The following is a 14,501-nucleotide window of genomic DNA, read 5'->3' as shown; positions in this document are numbered from 1 at the left end:
GGTATGACTTATGTCGTTGGGTATTAGGCAGGTTAGAAATAACTTCAATTCAAACTGAAGGCAATAAACAGTAAACATATAAGAAATCAAGAGACCACAATATAGAAGGCTACTTTTCTTATTTTCTTTTTGTAGTAGTTGGTTTTTCCTTATTGGTTAGAGCACCATGGATCCAAGATTTCAGTGGGAGGTGGAGGGCGGGGGTGCCGCTGGGGAGGGCATCTGGGTGGCTTTTTTTTTTTTTTTCAAAGATATTTACTTATTTATTTATGAGAGACACACAGAGAGAGGCAGAGACACAGGCAGAGGGAGAAGCAGGACCCACACAGGGAGCCCGATACGGGACTCGAACCCAGGACCCCAGGATCACGCCCTGAGCCGAAGGCAGATGCTCAACCGCTGAGCCACCCAGGCGTCCCAGACTCTTGATTTTGGCTCAGGTTGTGATCTCAGGTTCTTGAGATTGAGCCCCGGTTGGGCTCTTACTGAACCTAGAGCCTGCTTGGGATTCTCTTTCCCTCTTTCTCAGCATGGCCACACGTGCATGTGCTTTAATTAATTAAAAAGATTTGTGTAGTTGGAAGGCATATGCTGGGTAGAATCTGACTTATATTGGAAGGTTTGGGCACTTGCCCAGCTCACTTATTTTCCCTAATCTGCTCCTGGGCTTCAGGACTCACAGATGGAAAATTGTATTGCCTAAAGAGACGCGGAGGATGGGCAGCTCGGGTGGCTCAGCAGTTTAGCCCCGCCTCCAGCCCAGGGCGTGATCCTAGAAACCTGGGATCCAGTCCCACGTCAGGCTCCCTGCATGGAGCCTGCTTTTCTCTCTGTCTCTCTCTGTGTCTCTCATGAATAAGTAAATAAAATCTTAAAAAGAGAGAGAGAGAGAGAGAGAGACCTGGAGGATAAAGATAACAAAATCTAGATCTTTCCATAAAGAGAGGAGTCAGGTAGGTGTTTCTAGAATCACCTAATGCTGTTAATCTTCTTCCTAGAGCTGATCACTCTTTCCATTTACTACACCCTGAGCATATTAGCTTGGCTTTTTCCCCTTGAGTGTTAAGTGTGATGTCATGGTCCTCATTCCTTTACATTAAAATAAATAAATGAATAAAGCCTTTCAACAGTTGCCTTTGCAAGATGAGCAACAGGCTTTAAAGTAGAAATATCTTGAAAGGATGTAATCTAATAAATGTGCAATAAATTCTGGTAAATGTTTGATATAACATTTATTCATTATTATGCTAAAGGCAGATGAGATTTGTGTTATTGTAAGTTATTGTGACTTTTACAGAGTAATTAAAAAAAAAATTCTAGGAGAAGGGAATACCGGGAGGATATTTTGCTCTGTTGCAGCCCATACTGAGTCCTCTGAATTCCCCAGCACCCAGTCTCAGGCTCCACCCATTGTTGGGATTGAAGGTAGCCCTCATAAGTATGGTTTGCATTATAAGTGATTAAGTGTGTGACTTAGTGTGTGACTGGATGTGTTTAGGGTAAAATGGGATCCCTCCACTGTGACTTGAAAGGACACTTGACCACATTGCAGGGGAGAGAAACTCAAAGGGCATCAGCTAAGCCTGAGTGACAAGCAAAAGCAAAGGCTAAACTCTCAGTTCAGTCTCAGGCACTAGCGACTGAACAGCAAAAGCTCACCTTCTCCCACCAGCTTTATAAACATACTCAGCCCTTTTGGGTTAAATCTTCTAAAATTGCTCAGGGACTATTTTGGTCCAGGGTGGTCACAGGACTATCAGTTATCTTCCAGACCTCCACTCTTCCCTCTTCCCTGGTGAAAGGGATCAAGGAGGAGGTCCATAAACATGCCTTTAGGGCAGCCCTGGTGGCTCAGCGGTTTAGCGCCGCCTTCAGCCCAGGGTGTGATCTTGGAGAATCTGGATAGAGTCCCACGTCGGGCTCCCTGCATGGAGCCTGCTTCTGTCTCTGCCTTTCTCTCTCTCTCTCTCTCTGTCTCTCGTCTCCAATAAATAAATAAAATCTTAAAAACAAAACAAAATAAAAGAAAAACATGCCTTTAGTTCTGCCTGTATATGCTAGCTGACCTTTGCCACTGACGGCACTGGCAAGAACTGCTATGGTTTAAGGAGAAACTTGTGGCATCCCCAAACTTCTTTCCCAAAATGAAACTCCAAAATTTGAGGATTTATTTGAATTAGCAAGCAATAATTATTACAGTAACTAAAAGGACACATTGTTATAAGAATTTATTGAATCAAATTGCTTACCCTACAGGGGGGCAAGAAATCTATAGGACTTTTTAATTTGCCATCTGCAAAATGACGTTATAGATACCTACCTAGCACGACGGGGAGAGGATTACATAAGATTCTGTATGAGTAATGCCAGATGTTACTGGTACATATGCACACTCAAAATATGATAGCTGTTATCATTACTCTTATTAGCTAATAAAAGGAAGCGAGCACTGGAAGGCATTGTGAACTATTCCTTGAGGTTATTTAATCTTCTGCTTTTAATGTTTTTTAAGTGTTAAATTCATATTGTTGACTCAACTTAAAATTAGTAATGTCTTTTTATTTATAGTCAACTTCTTTTCTGAGTACTTTGGGAAGAAATAAAGAGAGGCCATTTGATAGGGCTCGAAGTGGGAGTCTCAGGTTGAGAAATCCGGCAGTTCTCCATTAGTGAGAGTAGGCAAAGGAAAACCCAAGCTCATTTGTCAGCAGAAAAGATGAGACAGTTGTTTGATGATCCGACAGTTAGTTTACCTTTAAGAGTCTAGCAAGCCTCAAGCACCATGCTGAGCAGAATGGCAAGCAAGAATACTCAGAGTACAGGGGACTAGGGGATTTTGAGGAATTGGCAAAACCAAAGGGAAATATGGAAAGAATCTCTGATCTTAAGGCAGAGGCTATCTACCTTTTGCCTAACTATCACTCCCATGAGTATTTGATATGCAGAGTACAGGTGGAATATGGAATAGAAAGAGATGGTGGCCAGTCTGACTCTGGTAGAACAGAAATAGGAGAAGTAGAAGGATAAGGAGGCCCTCATATCAATACAGATGCAGTAGCATTCACTAGTTCTCAAATATATCAGTTACTTTGGGAAATTGAACAGTATTTCTCAGCCCTTGTGTGTACCACTTAATAATTTAGGAATCCAAGTGATGTACTGAGAGGACCAAACCCTTCATGCAGTGTGTTAACTTCAAGGTGGCAGCTTTCCTTATCATAGGAACTAGGCAACATAAGGACCTTATTTAGCATCTTTAATTTTCCTTGTGAATCATTTGTGATAGGAGAACAAAATCAGGTCACCTCAAGGAAATGATTCAATCCTAAAAAGAGCCACTTAGCAGGCATATATTATCACCATTCAATGGAATTAATAAACTGTTAGTGTTTATAACATTTCTCTCAGTACAATGCAGAAGGAAGTGGTATTCACAGCACTGGAATTTGCATTGTGTTAGGAATTCCATCCACCTCTGAAAAGTAAGATCAGAAGAAAAAAATATATTATATGTACATATATACACTGTATTTACTAATGCACAGCGTATAGTATATATATTTATATGTAGAGAGAGAGAAGAAAGAATATCCCTAGGCTTCCCATTCCCAGTCTGAGTATCAGCAAGGTCATATTAACATAATTACCAACTCTGGCTTGCTTATGGCCCCTATCTACATGTCTGTAGTGCATCAGCACTCCTATTAAATTCACACCAGTTATTTTTGGTGGTACCCAGGGATATGTCACATGTATTCAGAAATGCCTGCTCTTTTCCCTTCACTTGTCCTCACTGAAGCCCATTGAATAAAAGTCCTTTGAAGAAATGCTTCCATACTGACCTTGCTGCTGTCCCAGGAGGGGCTCTTGGCAGATCCTCCATGGGAAGCCATTGAATTCCATGTAGAAATAGAAGAATTCCATCTCCCATTTTTGATACTTTTTGAGTCACTGGGACTCTGAAACACCATTGCTTGCATCCCAAATCTCACAAGATTCCTCATCCAAATGATCCTTTTATCTCTCTATCAGGGCTTAGAGGTGGTTCATCAGACCGGTTGAGAACCGCTGCATAATTCTTCATTTTTTTCATAATCTCCTTAAATCTGCCTGAAATATCATGTACTAACTGCTTGCCTTTCCTTTCACCCCTATCTATCATAATTTGACTGATCTTACTTTAGGTCCAGCTAAGCCATCCCACTACAGGTATAACGAGGCCTTCTGAATTCATATTAAATTAGCTTTCAAGTCATTGTGAACACTAGTTCCAGAGTCCCACAGAGGACATTCAGTGGACAATCAGACAGACCTGGAAGGTGGATTTTCATAGAGTCACTTCTGATAGGAAATGATAAAGCAAGAGTCCATCCACTGCCTAAAAATGCACATGAGGCTGAGGATTGGATCAGGCTCTATTGCTTACTTGTTAAACTTTATTTTCCTTATCTGTAAAATGGCACATATCTTAGATAGTTGTTTGAGTATAAACTGGGAGAAAAAAACAATGTACATAGTAAACACTGAACAAATAGAAGCTCTTATCAGCTTGGAAATCCCTCATTTTGTAGGAAAGAATTTGAGGCCACTGGTAACAGTAAATGTAAGACCTCCATCTTAGAGAAGTGCTTCTTTACTCCAACCCTCCATCATCTGTGAGATATCTTTTTTCATCCGCAGATGTGCTTATTTTCTCATACATGATAGTTCTGAGTAATAATATCTTAATATTTCATAAAGTCATAGCAACTGTAACCCCTCCCATTGTCCTGAAAACAGGAAAATAATTCAAGTCTGTCTGTGCCAGGCTGTAGGTACCATAACCTACACAGGATCTATGACAGAGTATGAGTGTCACATTCAATTCCAATACAAAAGTTGTCTGATTTTTTTAATAATACCCAGTGAGGAAGCTAAGGGCAGAGATAAAGATTGGCAGGGTATTTGGGTGGCTCAGTCAGTTAAGCATCTGACTCTGGATCTCAGTTTAGGTCCTGATCTCAGTGTAGTGAGATTGAGCCCAATGCCAGGCTCCATGCTCAGCAGGAAGCTGGCTTGAGATTCTCTGTCTCCCTCTCCTTTTGCCCGTCCTCTAACTCTTGCCCATTCACCCGAGCTCTTTCTTTCTCCAAAATAAATAAATAGAACTTAAAAAAAAAAAAAAAAAGAAATAAAGAAAGATTGAAGGCAAACAAATAGACATTTGAAATGTTCAATGGCAAGGATGGAGTTGGATCTGGAAGTTCAAACAGGTCAAGCCAGTAGAGCAGTGAGAAGTTCATGCATCTAGGCAATGGTAAAAGTTCATGCTTCAATCCAAGCATGTGGTGATAATTAAGAGATGGAGACCAAATCAGAAGTCTAAAAATTTAGTTTACATGCATGAACTTATGATCACAAATAAAACATCTTATGATTATATACTTTAATTACAGATCACAAAGCATTAATTAAAACAGATTTGTATTTAAGTAAATCTGTATATGTTCACTTTTTTTTGAAAGAGATCATGGAGAATCCCATGAGGTTTTGGAAACCAGACATTGTTACAATATAACAGACTCTATATCCTTTATTTTATTTTTTTTTAAAGTAGGCTCCACACTAAGTGTGGAGCCCTACTTGAAGCCCCTGAGATCAAGACCTGAGCTGAAATCAACTGACTAAGCCACCCAAGGTGCCTCTGGCAGACTCTATATTCTAATAAAAACCCACTAGACTGAAATTGGTGTTCTAAATCAATCTTAGGAGAAAAATCATTGCTTAAAATGGCTAATTTTTCTTTCCTTCTGAGGTTCCTTCTTACCCTGTATCTTTTAAAGACATTAATAATTCATCACAAAGTAAATAAGTTTCTAAACCAAAATTCTTCTTACTATATCACACAGCCATCTGGTCCCCACCTCCCAACTCCCATTAATTTTGAGTCCTAAGAAAAATGAGAGTATGCTGATCAAAAAATAAAAGCCCATTTGTTTCTACTGGAGCTCTTTTAAGATGTCTCCAAATTATAAGGCTTGCTTTCATGCACAAGAGAATGTGCAGCTGAAAACCCCATATATAGCATCATCATCCAAAACCAAGAACATTTCTCAAAGGAAAATACACTTTAGATTTTGGGAATGTTTTTAATTGCTTATGTGCCTCATCTCAGCCTTAGTGCTTATAAGCACTAAGGAGTAAGCTGCCAATTTATAATCATGGTTTAGCCACAGTTGCCTGTCCCTGATGCAGGTAGACTCTTAATGGCTTTCGAGGTAAAGATAATTGGCTATTTGCATGCTTCTAAATGAATCAGTTAAAAAGGTACTTCAAGAAATAAACCCAGTGTATCTTAGAGTGAATATCTTATGGATGCAGATTAACTGTCGTGTAGACCTGCACATTAATGAAACCTGGAATGCCTTGACCTGTGAATATACCTAGTGAATATACTATTACCTCGAATCCTCTAATTAAAAAAAAAAATACAAGTTAGGCAGACTTAATTCAGCCACCTACCAGTCTAAAAAGTTGGAAGAGAGGTAAAAGTGAGCCTGACACTTATATTTCCTTACATGGAAGAATGAGAACTACAAATAAGCTTTGGGCAATGATTTAGAAGAGGAGAAATACAAAGGAATTGAATTAGTTATCTCTACATATTGATTAACAGCTTTATAGTCCATCAGTCATACTTTAATATCTATGTGTGGGGTGTTTAACATGAGCTTCCAATCCACCTGATTGGATTACCTCACCACCCATAAAAGAATCAGCAGCTAGTGGCTAAAATTGTAATTAGAATCAGGCAGTAATTTGTGTTGGGAGGGATACGTGGGGCAAACCCTCTTGCCCCTTCTGTTTAAATTTTTCAGTAGAGATGATGAATAATAATTATATTTCAGCCAATTAGCTCTGAGGTAACAGAAAATGTATATATGAAGGGATAATCAAGAATTTTAGGTATTTGAAATCTATTTCTTTCTTTTCCATAAAGTGATCAGTAAAATGCAGAAGATAAGTTTATTATTCACACAGTCTCTTATTTCAGTGCATTTGAGGAGTGGGCAGGAGTGTCTTGTCTTGAATACCCAATGTATATCCCATCATATATCTCTCTGTAGATTACTAATCTTAGAGAAAGAAAAAAGCACTATCTATATACTAGAATACAAACTAACACAAAATTCCATTTTTAAAAAGGTTTTTAAATTTTTTTAAGATTATTTATTTGAGAGAGAGAGAGAGTATGAGATGGAAAGAGCATGAGCCAGGAGAAGAGATAGAGGGAGAAGGAGAAGCAGACTCCTCACTGAACAGGGAGCCTGATGTGGGGCTCTATCCCAGGACCCCAGGGACCATGACCCAAGCTGAAGGCAGACACCCAACCGACTGAACACCCAGGTACTCCTAAAATGGTTTTAAAATGTATTTTGAAGGTGGAGTATGGTGTTGCTGAAATAGGTGTTTTTTGTGGATGTTTTATATCAATCATATTTTTGGTTAGTTTCATTATAAAATTTACTCCCAAGGAAAAGCCATTTTTATAATCTTTTCTCAAAGCATTTAACTTATTTATAGGTACAACCCTTTAAATTTTTTTTCTAGTTAAAAACACAACTTCAGTTCCAAGAGTCAGATGTTTTGAAAAATGTAATGCTTTGATTAGCTATCCTGTTATAAAATATTAGTGATACTGTTTTGAAGATATGATTGGAAAAATAAGTTTTTAGATGTGAAGAAATTGAATCTAAGATGTGTGAAGAAAATTTCACTGTTTTATGAAATAAAGCTGGAAAACAATATGGTTGAATGGAATAAGGGGATTATGTGATTTGACATCAGGTACCAACAGTTGAATTAGTTGCACGAAATTCACATGTGGACACAACAAAATGGGAAAGCTACATATCTTTCCCTTCAACACTGAACAACCTTATCGTCTATCTCAATGCATGCACACATGTGAGTGCACATAAACTAAACCCAAAACTATACAAAAAGCATGCATGACAATGCTAATAGCCTTTGAGCTATAAATCTCAAAGCAGATGAATGATTCATCACAAATTATTTCACACCCTGCCCCAACATGGACCTCACCTTCTTTTGAGCAGCTTTCTCTACTGAATTTTCCCTTTTTTCTTTCCCCTGTCTTGACATTCCATCATCCTGATCCATACTGACTCTTACTTCCAACCATTGCTAAAACCTACTGCCCTTTTGACTGCATCCTACTACCTTTTTGCTCATCTCTATGAGTCACCTATTTCTTAAAGTCCAGTTCATTTCTTTCCTCATTGCCTATCCATATTAATGCTTTGGTTCTTTAACTCTTTATGCAATGACTAATGTCAATCTTGGTATTGACATTAGAAATGCCCTAGAAAGAGCCCTGGCTTGGACTTTTTATATTTTTCTATTACTAAGGTAAATCTCTTAATATCTGGGTCTCAGTTCCCTGATGTGTAAAGTAGGGAGGAGCTTACGAGGACCTTCAAGTTCCCAACTTTGTAGGATCCTTTTCACACAAATAGTTTAGCATTTTCATAATGTTTCTTGCTCAGCAGCAGTTTCACATCTGGATGCTACATCTCTCTAATCAGATTAAGATTTCCAGGAAGATACACTGTGACTTATTTTTCTATTGTGCCCTATAACTTCTAGCAATCTAAAGATACTATAGATATTCAATAAAGATTCATTGATTAGTTTACTGGAGCCCTTTTGGGCAGATTTTATTTTACATTATTATTACCAACAATATAGTTAGTGTTAAGGGGTATATATATATATATAAAGTAATTATCCAAGAGGGCAGCCCCGGTGGCGCAGCAGTTTAGCGCCGCCTGCAGCCCAGGGCGTGATCCTGGAGACCCTGGATCTAGTCCCACATCGGGCTCTCTGTATGATGCCTGCTTCTCCCTCTGCCTGTGTCTCTGCCTCTCTCTCTGTCTCTATGAATAAATAAATAAAATCTTTAAAAAAAATTATCCAAGAAATTAATAGAGAAAAAGAAAATAAAAACAACACAATAGAAATGACTCTACGGTATCTGTATATGATAATTATCTATCCTGGTAATTTGCTCCATGGCCCTTAATAATTGATACCAGTAATTTAAGGTGCAATCAGAGGAATAAATCTGTGGGGATAAGCCTAAAAGTTTCTTTAAAGAAGTGATTCTTAATCTGGTAGGGGTGATGGGGAGGAGAAATAGGGCATTTTGACAATCTGATGACAGCCATGGGCTTTCTCCAAGATGGTCCACAGATTCCTTACAGCTTGTTATATAAACGCCATGTTCTCCTGAAATCCATATATGGGTTCCATGTTTCATTTTTAAAGGGCTTCCTTTAAAAGATTTTCTTTTAAAAGATTTTCTGTAACATGGGTTTCGTTTTTAAAGGGTTTTCTTTTGAAGAATCTTCTTTAAATGGCCCCACCCAGAGCCCTTTTGAAATGAGACACTCTTCTTTAGCATGTCTGATTGGACCAGAGGTAGACATGTCCTAATAACCTATGCAAGACCTAGTTTGAACAAAGATATAAAGATCAGTTGGATTCCTTCCTTGGGAGTTTGAAACAGAAGAAATTTTAAATTCAAGTCAGTTGGTAGCGTATTCTAGAATTAGAAATCCATTTGGTCTTGAGAGATGGAATGGACAATTTTGGATCATGCATAAACTAAAGAGGAAGAAGCAAAGGGAGGTGTTTGGTAGACAGACTGAAGAATAGAGAAATGCACAGAGAAAAATAATGAATAACATAACACATAGGAGCAAAATCAAGGCCAGGAAGTAAAAGAGAGGATGGAGGATGACCCGGGTTCTTGGTAGCTTTCTGATGCCCATGAGACCCATTTGTACTACATTCACTGTTCTTGGATGCTGTCCAAACCCTGAATCTCTGACAACCACTTCTCATCTCCTTCATCCCCAGTGCACACACATGCACAGGCGCACACGAGCCCATACACACATGCTCTCCATTTTCTTGAACTAATTTGAAATTGATCTGTTTCTCACAGCCAAAACCTCTTCGACTATAGCAAGCAGTAATCTAAGATGTTTCCCTGGCTGTTTATATGGCAGGTAGATAAAAAGAGGATTTCTTTGTAAGGTAGAAATGTTTCTGACACAGTTATCTTTCCTAAGATACTTAGAAGATGAAGGTTTTATATGACTTAAAGCTTTTGGTATTTCTAAATTTTTAATATTTAGATTATTTCCTCTGAATAATTTGCAATTTCCTCTTATAGAAATAAAGAAAATTGCATAGTAGCTAAAATTTTATTAGTGTGGTAAAGAATTATATAAAAATAAACTCTATATGCTTCAAAATACAATTTTTGATATAATTTTAAAAACCTTCTAAACTAGCCATTATAGATGTACTGAAGCAAAATAATTTTCTAGCAAACACATTCCACCAAATAAAACATTTATGTAGTAGCAACAATTATGTTTTCTATTTAAAGAGATACAATCTTCAATGAGAAATATTTTATTAGAGTTGAAGACCTTCGCTTGTTTATTGTTCATATTTCCTGCTTATAATATCCTTTCCTTTTTTAAAAAGATTTTATTTATTTATTCATGATAGATACAGACACAGAGAGAGAGAGAGAGAGAGAGAGAGAGAGAGAAAGGCAGAGACACAGGCAGAGGGAGAAGCAGGCTCCATGCAGGGAGCCCGACGTGGGACTCGATCCCGGGACTCCAGGATCATGGCCTCTGCCCAAGGCAGGCGCTTAAATTGATGAGCCACCCAGGCTGCCCATATCCTTTCTTTTTAACATACTTTCAGCTACTCGGTTGTGTCTTGAAATTCTATCTCTGTAAGTCTCACAGAGTCTTGAAATTAATTAATTCCGTGGTACATATTCAAGTGGCACATAGCACATATTAATACAAATTCTGTTAACTTTTAAAGGGCTTTTTACAGGATAATCCAATGTTCTATCAGGAATTACACTCAGAAATGTATTCCTTCTTCTTGAAACATGATATATTGTATAATGCTTTTAAAATATGGATTTATTTTTATTCAGAGAATTTCATTAAATGGAACACAGATAAATTCGGTGTGGTTTTGTGACTGCTATTGAGCACTTGCTGTCCATAAAGCACTATCGGATAACTGGCCTACTCTTCCATTCTAGCTGGTGACATCATCTTTCCTTTTGTGTGTGTGAGAGAGAGAGAGAAGATTAGATTTTCTTTCTTAGGTAATGCACAGATATTTGCAGTTACTGTGAGAAGCACCGTGGAATGTAGGGAAAAGGAGGCAGGAGGCAATGAATGGAATGAGAGCCACATGTGGTCACTGGTTCTATATAGCTCATATATTGGTAGACCTACCACCAAAATAAATAAATAAATAAATTGGTTTATTATGAAGAAGACACAATAAGGATTCTCAATCTACCAATGTATGGATTTTGTGACTATTTCTAAATGGTGAAGGATGATTTTATTTAACTCTTGCAAACTTGCATTTGAAAATTTCTGGATCATGGGAAGATGAAATGATCTCATCTAGAGCTAAAAAAAAAAATGCCCAACTCTTACTTACTTCTTTTTATAATTTATTTATTTATTTAAAAAAATAATAGAGACAGAGTACAAGCAGGGGGAGCAGCAGAGAGAGAGGGAGAAGGAGCTGGGAGCCTGATGTGGGTCTTGATCCCTGGATCTTGGGATCATGACCTGAGCCAAAGGCAGACACTTAACTGACTGAGCCACTGACTGCCTCTCTTACTTACTTCTTGTACTGGTAAATATTTTGAAGAGTTTGAATAAAATAAACCCTACTACTTTGTTCAATTTTTATTGTAAGAAGTGTTCTTAAATCTGTGCTAGCCAAAAAGGCACACCTACTTTTTGAAAAATCAATATTTGATTAATATAGGGAATAGTATAATATTTAGAAAACAGAAATCAATGAGAAGGCATACTCAACCTTCCATGAACTTATTGTGCATTTTTGGGCAAGTCCCTGGCTTTCATTATGCTTCTTTGTGCATTCATACTGACAACAGGAATGATAATACGCTTCCTACTTCATAGGAGGGTTGGGAAATCACAAGAGATTACAGCTGAAGTCCAGGGAATTAAGTAACTAATTGTTTTCTCCACTGTCCATACATAGCTTGCTCTTCCTACTTTTATTAGAATACTTAAGTCACATGCATTAATTCACTACTGTATATCTCCTTGACTAATCCAGATGATCCTTAAGTACAAAGACAATATCTTATTCATGTTTGCCTTTCACACCAATTTTTCTCATTAAAACTCTTGTTCAACATTCCTTGGAGAGGATTTTTCCTGATCTCAAATCCCTGTTATACCTCTTTACTACATTCTTTACTTTCTTGGTAGCACAGCTGTAATTATGTGTATGTATGTATGTGTGCGTGTGTTTTGTGTATATATATAAAGACTTGCTTAATGTTTTTTTCCTCAACTTGAGGTATGTTGCAGTCTCCTCACCTGTAAAATGTGGATAATAATAGTATCCAATTTACAGAATTATAGTGATGAACATTAATTAACAGCATAGGGAACATGTAAGAGGAACTCGATGAATTTTATTATAATTACTATTGCTATTACTAGTTAATTTCCAGACAACATGATTGTCATTGGAGATTATTAAAACATCTCTGCATATCAGGATGGACACAAAGTAATTTCAGTAAGGTTCTCTGTGCTATACCAATAGGTGGGCCTTCCACAGGATAGCTCTTCAACTCTTCATTCTAGGGGCAGATATAGTAACTGGAGATATAGGAAGGAAAAAACACACAGGGGACCACAGCTATTTACCAAGAGGGTAAATTGTGTGCTTACCCAATACCTTAAAAAATATCATTATAATTGGTGGTATCCTGCTACACACATGCCTTCTCGAAATCACTAAGTCAATCTCCTCTCTAATATATTTGAATTACTACTAGATCCTGGAAATACACAGAGAATAGGATAGACAAAGAGATTCTCTTTGAAAGGGAAGTCTTCACTGTAGCACTGATACAAATTAAAACAAAATATAGAAGACTGAACTAAATATTTCTGAGAATCCAGTCGGTCATGTATGGTAGTAAAAGAAAAGTAGTAAAGAGTATAAAGGCCTTGAGATTCTTGATAAAGAAAACATGCCATTCTTAGCATTATTTGCAAAGGGTAAGTGTTTTAGAAGTGAAAGGATCAGCATCATTTTGGTTCTAGCAAAAACACTCATGAAATAGTGTGGCCCGATTCAAAACAAGCACTCAATAAATTGGTAACATCTTCAGAGCCGACAAAGGATGACAAGTTAAGTACCTTGGAAATCTAAAGCCAATTAAAATTATTGAGTATTTTCTTTCATGAGTGTGCCTAAATTTGAGAATTGAAACTACATTCTATATAGTTTTCCTTTAAATGAAAATATAAAAATACTTCCTTTTCAGTCTTCGTTACAAAGTTAAACAGTGTGTATATATAAATACAGTTGACAGATACATGTGAATTTATGGAAGGTAGCTTTGAACTATTGAGGTGAGACTTCACATTATAAGGTTTGATAGGGAAGGGAAAAAGTTGTTATCATGTGGCAGAAGAATTTTGTGACTTTTTCTGGAAAGTAATTTCTGAGTAAAATTTACTCCCTGAATCATTTTACAATGGCTGTAGCTCTGCTACACTTGCCAAGTACAATCAATCCAGTAAATATTGGTGAATCAAACATTTCCAGTTTTAGGAGATGCATCTGCTGAAGCTGAAGGCACTCATGGAATAAAATCTTTTAACTAGATACTTTACTTTTCCTAGAGTGTTAAAAAAAATCATATATTTCCTTCCTGCTTATAGAGAATCAGTTAATTTATTTCTGAATAAAATGTTTCTTTTTGATATTTGCTTATTGTTGTACATTCATGGTGCAATGTGTACTGTTTTAAATGAAGATGGTAAGTTATAAATAAAAGTTAAAAGTAGCAGAAAATTTTGTTCACCTCACCCCTACGGATGTCTAAGCAGAGAATGAATAATGATGTTGAGGGATATTTTCACTTGGAAGCTGTGGTGTCTCTCCTGATAGCATGTAGGGCAACCTGGTAGGGTGGAACCCCTTGGCCAAGGCTGGGAAAGGATTCACTTGAGGCACAACAAAGGAGATAGAAGTTTATGCAATACACCACAAGTGAGACTTGGACAGGACTGGAAAGTGGAGACTGTCTAGAAGGCAGTGGGTGGGGGCTGCATTTAAAGGGAGAAGGTGAGGAGGTATGGGATCTTATAGTGTTTTCCTTTTTTGGTACTTGTGTCCGGTTGTAAGGTAGCCCATTGGTTAGTTAGGGCCTATGGATATTTCAGGATGGGTCACCTGATGGGCCTGTCTGTGTTCAGCCAGGGGGTTATGGGGGGCTCTCTTGCTGTGATCAAGTCTCCATCGCTTAAGCCTATTGCTTCTAAGCAGCCTAGATCTACACAAACATGAAAATTTTCTAGGCTCAGACATTTGAATAATTA

The sequence above is a fragment of the Canis aureus genome, chromosome 28 (genome assembly GCF_053574225.1).
Source record: "Canis aureus isolate CA01 chromosome 28, VMU_Caureus_v.1.0, whole genome shotgun sequence".
NCBI classification, from domain to species: domain Eukaryota; kingdom Metazoa; phylum Chordata; class Mammalia; order Carnivora; family Canidae; genus Canis; species Canis aureus.
This window is presented reverse-complemented; position numbering follows the sequence as displayed.